Source organism: Pteropus medius, unplaced genomic scaffold (assembly GCF_902729225.1).
Source record: "Pteropus medius unplaced genomic scaffold, Ma_sr-lr_union100, whole genome shotgun sequence".
Classification (NCBI taxonomy): domain Eukaryota; kingdom Metazoa; phylum Chordata; class Mammalia; order Chiroptera; family Pteropodidae; genus Pteropus; species Pteropus medius.
Genome location: NW_024349800.1, coordinates 22,475,727 through 22,485,576, shown reverse-complemented (window position 1 = coordinate 22,485,576; position 9,850 = coordinate 22,475,727). Strand labels below are relative to the sequence as shown.

The following is a 9,850-nucleotide window of genomic DNA, read 5'->3' as shown; positions in this document are numbered from 1 at the left end:
AAACAAGACATTGTAGAAGAATTCTATGGACTAAATGATTGTGTTCCCCCTGCCCAAAAAAATCCATATGTTACAGCCCTAATCCCCAATGTGATGGTATCTGGAGGTGAGGCCTTTGGGAAGTGATGAGGTTCATATGGGGTCAGGAGGGTGGAGTCCCCTCGATAGCATTAGTGCCCTTATAAGAAGAGGATACAGTAGGATGATGGCTGCAAACCAGGAGGAAGACTCTCACCAGACATGGATCCTCCTGCACCTTGATTTTGGACTTAAATATTTGTTGTTTAAGCCACCCCGTCTATGATACTTTGTTATAACAACCTAAACTGACAAGACAAAGAATAAGGAAAATCAGAAAAGCAAACTAGCTCTCCCAAACTCATTTTGATCTTTCTTTCCTTCCCCCCCTCTTTCCTTCCCTTCCTATTAATACCTGGAGGCTATATAAGAAGTTACAATAAAATAATAAGTTACAAATAAGGTAAACTCAATCCTTTTTTTTTTAACCCATATATAAATGAGTTTTAACTACTTTTAGTTAATGAGTTTATGAAATATTTCAAACACATGGAAAATTATAAAGAATAATGTAATAGTCACCCAAATACCTATCACCCTCTTGAATGATCATTAACCTTTGCCGTATTTTCTTTGAGAGTTTTGTTTGTGTGTTTTTTTTTTAATTTGTTTTTCATTTTTTATTGGGTTTCATTCAGCAAACACTGGCTGAATGAAGGTCTTACAGGAGCAGCCTCCACCAGCCCTGGTCTTCTAGAGCAGCAACCAGCCAACCACTGACACCATTCAGGAAGTGTCCATTGTTTGTACTGTTTCTTCTAGCACCTCAATTTCCAGGGTAATGACTTTTTCAGTGAGGACTGCAGTGGTCCCTTTCTCACACCTATACCAGCCAAACCTGGTTCCCTTCTTGTTGGACACTGAGTATGGGTAGAGAAAAATCCAGCTTGCTCTTGCTGATGACGCAGAGGTCAATATTACTTCCAAACCCCAAGTCACTGAAAATGCCAGCTGCAATGATTTCACTCACCCTCTTCTTAGCCTCCTCCTCCTCCATATCTGGCCTAAACTTATCTGCAAACACAGCATTGCTGCCAAATAGCCAGAACCCATGGTGACATTAGGCAACTTATCAGTCGATCCTTGAAGATGGGTGCTGTAGAGGTGATGTCCAGTAACACGTGTGACCCCCAAACTAGGCCTGCACCAATGTAACCTTGATACCTGAAAAGCATCAAGAAGGTGACCAGGGAGAAGGAGTGGAGCTCCAAGTTGCAAGAAATGAGCTAGGTTGTCATATCTATATCTGCAGCTGTCCCGGCACCACAATAATAAATGTTAGGAGGTATGGAGTGTATTTTTGAACAGTTCTTGTCAGCAACAACCATCCCTTCAGTTGCCCTTGTATCTACTCCAAGAACTATGCCATCCTCACAGTCCACCCCTACGATGGTTGTGCCAGTTTTCAGGGCTATTGGAAGCTTGCACCCTTTCTTTGCAAAATCGTCTGGCATTTCTGCAGCAGTTATCAAAAGAGAAACCTCCAAATGATGGCCTCCAAACTGACACAGTCGCCATCTTCTTAAGAAAGTACTTCCAGGCCCTGTTTGTGTTTTTTTAAGGAAACAAGACATCACAGATCCAATTGGAGTTGCCTCCCTCGGCCCTATTGTACCTTTCTTCTCTAACAGCTCTCCCCAGCTAGTGTGTAGTGTTTGGGCAGGTTTGGGGCTTTTACTACTTAGCTATAGCCCCCCCAAACAAAATATAGTATTACTTTTTGTAGTTTTAGATTTTATACACATGATATCATACCATAAGCATCCTTTTTATACTTGCTTTTTAATTTTATTGGATTTTTTAAAAATGTGTTTGTAATAGATGCTGGTTGTAACAAGTCAAGCAATACAGATGTGGATAAAAGGAAAGTGACTCAGCTCCATTTGCCCGCTCCGATGCCACCATCTGAGGTACCACCACTGAAAACATCTTTGCGTACCTTTCTTTCTACTGGCACAAACACACACAAGGACTCTGCCATCAAAGCTCCAATGCTGAGGGAAGGGCCAGGGGAGGCTCAGAATAGGCAGAAGGAAGGAGGCTACACAGACATTGCCTCTCTGCAGCCATAGGGTGAGAGGAAGGACAGTCAGAAGCTGCAGAGGGAGGTGTGCAACTTCCCTGGCTGTCAGGCCACAGCCTGCAGGTTTCGCCACCCACGCCCTTCTCACGACAGGCCTGTGGTCTGAAGAGCGTTCAGAGTCAGTTGACGAGCAATGTTCTTTCTATTAAGTGTCCTTGGGCGGAGACATAAGGATGGTCTGTCACTATGCATCTGGGTGACCATGGCGAGCCACATAACCTCTATAATGAAGGGACCACAAAACCTCTGTAGTCTTTTCTAATGACGATTGTCACCCAGATTGTTCCAGCCAAGAGCTGACATGCTGGTGGGTCTGAGATGTTGGAGAAGACTTTGAGAGGCCAAGCTGGCTTTAGCTGTGACCAAGAAAGGTTCACAGATATGCTTTCTGACCTCTCCATGAACCTAGAATGAGGACACAGAATACCAAGAAAGTTTCCAAGTATTTTTTTTTTTCATTTTTAAAAAGGAATAGGCTAGACATGTTATGCTGGGCGTTGACTGGAATGTTTTTATTTCCTTGCCAAAAAAAAAAAAAGCCAATAATTAGAGCTTAAGTTTCTTAGTTTTCAAAATGAGTTTCATGTCTCTGCAAAGCAGTAAGGAACCTGAACATGAGACCTGATGGAGCTCCATCATGGAGTTTGACTTTTCTACCCTTAAGGATGTAGTAGCTTGGAGAGAAGCATAAACCTTGTTGGGGTTAGAAATCGAGATTTGAGATGGACCCTAAAGACCCCTCCAGTTGTTCAATTCTATAGTTCTTTGTTTTTTCTTTTTCCCATTCATTTGTTTATTCAATGTTTTTTGTTTTTGAGTGTCTACTATGGGTCAGTTATTGTTTTAATTTCTGGGGATATCAGTGAAAAATCAGACAAACCCCTGCCCTCAAGGAGTTCAGGACTCTTTACAAACAATCTCAAAACACAAAGATGTCCACTCTTTATCAATATTCCAATAATCCATTCATTCATCTTTCAAAGTAACTTGACTCCCACAACACTCTCATGCCAATGGATAGGACACGTATTCATAGCCCCGTTTTTCAAATGGGCAGGCCAAGAACTAACAGATGTGAGAGAGGAGCATCAGCACGCATGTTGCAGCCTTTAAGGAAACACAGAGGTGGAAAGGCTCTGATCTCCCTTCCTGGAACCTCTGTCTGGCTCCTCTCACAGGCTGGGAAAAGTCGAATGTGTACATCTTCTGATTTAACACCAAGAAGAAAACTTAGTTTCCAGACCTGACTCAAGAAGCAGGTGATGAATTCTGGAAAATGATCCTGGGGTAAGAGAGGTAAGGATTTCTGATTCCTTGGTCAAATAAATGCTCCCTACCCTGCTCCACTTCTCCAAAATGTCTGAATCCCCGTTTGGCATCCTAAAAGCTGGAAATGGCTCTCTTTCTTCTTTCTACTCTCTCTCTCCTTTTCCCTTGCCTTGTTTTTGGCCCCATGGCACTGACCTACAGCCCCGTCCAGGCTCCGTACTGACATCTCAGGCCCCACAGAGGGTTCAGTGGCCATTCATTCCCTTATCGATGTCATCCAACGGTGAGCTGGGAACTCTATAAATTGCCTGGTGGGGCTTTTACAGAGCACTTAATGACTTACCCATGGCTCTGGTTCCCCCAGCTCTAGGCTCCTGGCCAAGTTCTCCAGATAGTTTTCATTAGCAATGAAAGGGCTTTTAGTCTTGCAGCAGAACACAGGGGCTTTTTCTCTTTTTTTTTCTTGCAGGGCTGTGAAGTCGCTTTTAGGCGGCGGTTCTCTCCCAGCGCAGCCCACCTATCAGAAGGCGACCCGTCCTGAATGGGGGTGAGAAGATGACTCCCAACAAACTTCCCAGGCAGCCTCAAGTTGGCAGCACAGCCATAATGGGTTACCTGAATCTAATCTGTTCCTAAAAATATGCTGGCGGTTTTAGGATAGCAGGTATCTATAAGTCATTAGTTAAAATGGGGAAAATAAACATGCATTTCTAGCCTAATCAAAAACCCTGACCAATATGCTCCCAATCGCTAAAACACTCAACCACTTATAAACAATTCACCAGGGAGCTCTAAATAATATAAATCAGTGGTTCCCAAAATGTAGCCCCTGGACCAGCAAGTATCAGCAATATGTGGGAACTTAAAACTGTCAATTCTCAGACCCCATCCTTAAGCTACTGAATCAGAAACTCTGGAATGGGACCCACCAATCTTGAGTTTTGGCAAGACATCCAGGAGATTCTAATGCATGCTAAGGTCTAGGAACCACTGACATAAAGCTTTCAACAATTACCTAATTATTTAACATCTAAAGAACTCATTGGTTGGTACCTTTGTATGCAAGACATAATGATACTAGATTGGGTTATTGGATAGGAATTGTGTTTTCCTTCTCCATCGCAACAATGTAATATAAAGAAATAATGAACTTATTTGTTAAAGATCCAAAATTAATAAGAATGCACAAAAATAAGTTGCACATGTGGTAGATGGGAAATGTACGTGGCTACCTTCATGTCTCTGAAATTTTCACCTCTTGCAGTATACTTTATCACTTCTGAACTTTTCTTCTAAGTTGTAGGTTTTTAAGGCCTCTTAGCCTCAACTACTTAATTCACAGGCTTTTCAGCTTTCTAACAAGACATCTTCACAATATGTATAAACACTATAAGCATGAGAGGTACTTCTACCAGAGGAAGAGCTGTGATGTTCCTAGGCTCACTTTCCACCGGAGATTCCAGAAACCTCAGCATTCTTGTTGGGGCAGCAACATTTGTATAATGGGGTGATTTTTGATTCACATAGCGAATTCTGAGTAACACTGTTGCCAAGTCTTTATACAAACATTTGGAGAGTGAGAGTTCAGGTGATGATGGATCTCTAACGATGGAGAGAAACGGTGGGAGTCTCTCTCTTTGAGGAAACCTTCTCCACTGGGGAAGTAGATGCTGGCCTCAGTCCCGGACCTGCCCATGTCCAGCAGGCTCATTTCAGGAGCTAACGCCCAGTCCCTGGAAGAATTAGAGACAGTCCCAACTGACTTGTTCACAAAACTCTCCGGGTGGTTGTGCCACCCTGGCCTCATTCCAGATGCAAACATCACAAGAACTTCCTCTACGGGTCCACCACGAAATGTTGGGCAAGTGTTTTATCTTTTATCTTCACTTGAGCACTTAATTGAATACCAGGTTTAGAAAGAAGTTCGTTTTCTGAATCATTACAGAGGCCTGTAGTGTCTGAGTAGGAGTAGAGTAGGGTTGGATGGGGACAGAAATGATTGACTATACTCTTACAATTTAGAGGAGTTGTAATAGAAATTCTGAGTCTACGGCCATCTACCCTGAACAAGCCTGATCCTGTCTGATTTCGGAAGCTAAGCAGGGTTGGGCCTAGTTAGTGCTTGGATGGGGGACCACCTAGGAAGACCAGGTGCTGTTGTAGATGTAAAAAATAAAAATAATAAAGGATTGTAAGATGACAAGGTCCTTGCAAGCTGTGAGGTCGACCAAGGTTGCCTTGCCTAAAAAAAAAAAAAAGGGGGTGGAAAATTCTGAAAAACTCATGTCTTTTGTTTCCTGGGGAAGGGTGTACTCAGCACATAATGCTTCTCATTTATTATGTGCTGAAACAAATAGCTGTAGGCTCATACGTAATCATTAAAAGTAATCATTATAAAGAATGCATTGCATTCTTTGTCCAAAAAGAAAAAAAAAAAAGAAAAACTATGCTCACCACTTCTCATAGGAAGCTGCACAGTGGGAGTCATGCCCTGACACTGCTGCTGTCAGGTGACTTCCGAGGCTGAGGTACCCCGGAGGGGCAGTCTTTCCAAGTCTGTGCTGCGCCATCTGGGCGGATGCCTTCTTATATTTTCTGGGCTGGGAAGACTGTGAGGGGCTGTGCAAATGGGTGGCTTTGGCAGCTTCCTCTGATGACAAAATCAATGGTGTCCAGTTTTCAAGGCTCATCGAAGAATAAATGGTACCAACCTTTCCACCAAGCCTCTGTCCTAGAAGTAAGCACTTCTCTTGCTTCGTGGGACGATTAATAGGCCTCTGTCTTCTAATGCTCAGGCTCAGATTGCAGAGGGGTGAGGTGAGGCTAAAGAGTAAAGGGTGGATTAGATCTGCCCAGAGGGAGACAAAGACGCTGGAGATGGAGGACCCTGGGGAAGAAGGAGTGCCACAGTAGTTAGGCCTGCATGTACCCCAAACAGAGCCCTGGGGGCCTCGAGACCTGTGAGAGGTTCCTTGTGAGCCCCATAAGTCATGAAGTGTTTCTATGAACCCTCTCAGGGCAGCAAGTGGTGGGACCAGCTCGGCAGCCACATCCTGCCACGAAATAATATTTAAACATTTTCAGAGATTTAAAAAGTAGAATATCCCTTGCCTTTTGAACATCATTTTGAAGACATATTTCTACCACATGTGATGGTTAATTTAATTTAGCTGGGCCACAGTGTCCAGATATGTGGTCAAACATTATTCTGGATGTTTCTATAAGGGTATTGTTGGATGAGATTAACATTGAAATCTATGGGCTTTAAATAAAGTAAAGATTGTCCTCCATAATGTGGGTGAGCCTCGTCTAATCAGTTTTAGGCCTGAGTAGAACAAATGACTGATCTTTCCTGAGCAAGAAAGAATTCTGCCAGCAGATGGCCTTCAGATCTGAATTGCAGATTTTAAATTTGTCTATCTTCATAATCTCATGAGCCAATTCCTTAAAATAAATCTCTCTCTATATATACACACATCCTTTGGGTTCTGTTACTCTGGAGAACCCTGACTAATACATCATGTCATACGTGGTTTTTCCATTTTGTTCTTTCCTTCACAGTTATACGCAAAAGTCAAATACCATAAATAAAACACATCCAAATCGAGGTTCACTATTCTTAGCATTCAGCATGCCTAACAATTTCCATCTTGTATTAACCAAATCAAGTCTGAGCTCTTCATTTTTTTATCACCAGAATGAGCATTTTAATTTTCCCACATCTCATTTGTTTTATAAAATAACCACTGCAAATATAATAAAATATTTAAATAATTTTCCCCAAACTGCCACGCAGACAAAAATGATGAAACTACATAATAGAGCAGTTGGTCGGCAAACAGCTCCTCTGTGTGATAACTAGAAATGTTCCATTTCGTCAGCTGATGCGTAAGACTATGAATTTGCCATACAATTTACGCCCTCAGTTGGGGTGTAAAAAGGAAGTTTAGGTTATTTTAAAGGCCAACCATTAAAGTTAAGAATAAAGTAAGTTATGTAGCAGTGAAATATAACACAGCTAACTCTAAAGCCAAACTTGACAAGTAACGGAAAGGAAGGCAATGACAGGCAGTGAGGGGTTGGAGTAAGGACAGATCACGCTGGCTTTCAGGGGATGGAATACTAGGCATGGAATTTGGTCTGGGCCTTAAATGATAGGGCAGTTTTTGATGCATAAATAGAGACTACTGGAATTTTAGGAAATAAAAATAATAATAATAATAATACTCTTTTATTTTCTCCCTCCAGAGTTTTGAACTATTTGAGATGCAGACACAGGAGTCTGGCAGATGGACATTAAAATATCATTCTTATCTTTAAAGCTGTTAAGATATCATAGCTAAGGTCAGTGGCCAGGTGGGTTTATGAAAAATGGTTAGCCTCTGAATTAGACACGTTTCCCAGTCCAGGGCCTGGTTGGGTAAATGCATTATACTGAGATGTCGACAAGAACATGGGTCTGTCCCCAAAGAGGAAGGAGCTGGGGCCTGCATGTCCAGACCTTTCTCTCAGAGCCAGCTACCAGATGTCACTTCTGAGAGGAAGATTGAGAAAGGCTGGGAGTGTGACTCTAGGTAGATGCTTGCACGGGAAATATGACGAGTGGGGAACAAGTATCCCCATAACAGTACCCAGCTATTTGTTCTCTCAGCACGTTGGGTTTCTCTATCAAGTCTGCCTTCAGCTAGGTATATGGCAATCCTGCTCAGGAATGAAGAAACAGCAAACTAAGTAGATGCTCTTGCTCTACTTTCTGATACTGACTGGTCCTCTGACTATCATATAACAAGAAGGAACAGTCCTGTCTCAGCCCTCCCAGTTTGCCTCAGGTAGGGGCGGGGTCTCACGTAGTGAGCAGCCTCGTGCCCATTTACCAGTTCAATGTAGACATTTTGGAAGGAAGAGCTGCCGGCCCAGCGGGGAGAGACCTGGCAGTGAAGGGAGTGGAGTTGCTACACTGTCCGTTTTACTCTAATCCAGTGACGCCCAGACTTCTGCCTCTTGGAGAGCCTGGCCTTGTCACTTGGAGCACCTCACTGGAAGTAAGGAAAACTGCCAAGTCATCAGCTCCCGGACTGAGATGCTGCTGCTTGTTGCCCGGCAATTAACCAACAGTAGAGTCCCCAACATGCAGGTCGTGACCGGTGGGCTCTGGGCACCGGCCACGGAGGCAGACCAGGAGCAGAATGGGAAACAGGGGTGGAGAGGGATGCAGTGCGAGCAGTCCCCACTGACGTGAGGCCGGACTTGGCCCATGGGGTATAGTTTGCTGGTGTTCATAAGCTCCCAGGTAAATGCTGCACCATTAGCAGGAGTGGTTAAACGTTTATATCTGGAATCAGATAGACTAATTTGAACCCTGGCTCCACCATCCATTAGCTGTGTGATTTGAACAAGTTCATTAATCTCTCTAGTAATATGATGTTCTTAATGGTGTCTATCACACAGGATTTCTGGGAAAACTAGGTCCTATAAAACTTGGTGTCTTGTACTTTGTAAGGCCCTAGTAAAAGGTAGTCATTACTATTAATAGCTTTGATATGTGGGTCATGCTGGGAAAATGGCTAAGAGTGTGCTGTTTTAGCGGACTCCATGGCAACATGAAATAATGAATACGATAAGATAACTAACAAAGAAAAATAGGTTAAGATAGACATTTATTTGAATCTTCTTAAATTATTATGGATAATAATTAGATAATAGTTTAAAAAAATGTTTAATGATTTGGTAGAGATCCCTCAGAGCAGCTAAGAACCAAAATATCAACAACAGAAATTGGAAATTTATTGGCTAAAAATGCCATCGGTCTTTTGTAACTGCTAAGTAAAGAAATACAAAGGTTGGTCAACATAACACTCCACTTGGAGTCACATTGTATCATCAGTGAAGTCTGATATTATTAATGATAACACTTTATATGAAAGGAACCAAATATGAATGTTTCTCTCCATTTCTGCACAAAGCCCTCACCACCGGGCAGATTTCCATTTGCCCCGGCCAGGCACAAGTCTCTGGAAGGCCTACAGGGCACAGAGTGCCGGGGCCGAAGCAAGGTTGACTAAGCTTCGAACCCCAAATTAGACTGAACTCACTGATGTGCTCAACCACAAACCCAACCCCAATACCATCATGCCTCATTTGCCTCTCATTTGAGGATATTAGATGTAATTTGGATAATCAAGTTTACTCTTTGTAAAGCCCTAATGCTTAAAAAGAAAGTTAAGTTCTTTTAGATAAAATTTTTTTTTCTCAAATAACTTGTCTATTGTCTTGCCATCTTAAATATGCCATAAGAAAGCTATTCAATCTCTTCTCGATGTGGATGCATGATCACCTTGAACGTCCATGCCACGAATGCAAGAGGTGAGATTAAGGCCATTTTCCTTCCACTAAATGGCCCCAGAATACCATTATAGTTCA

General features: G+C 42.6%; 1 pseudogene; it reads right to left on the bottom strand.

Annotated features, from left to right (window-relative positions):
- Window positions 1–804: 804 nt before the first annotated feature.
- Window positions 805–1,596, bottom strand: LOC120622092 (proteasome subunit beta type-7-like; annotated as a pseudogene).
- Between the last annotated feature and the right edge of the window lie 8,254 nt (window positions 1,597–9,850).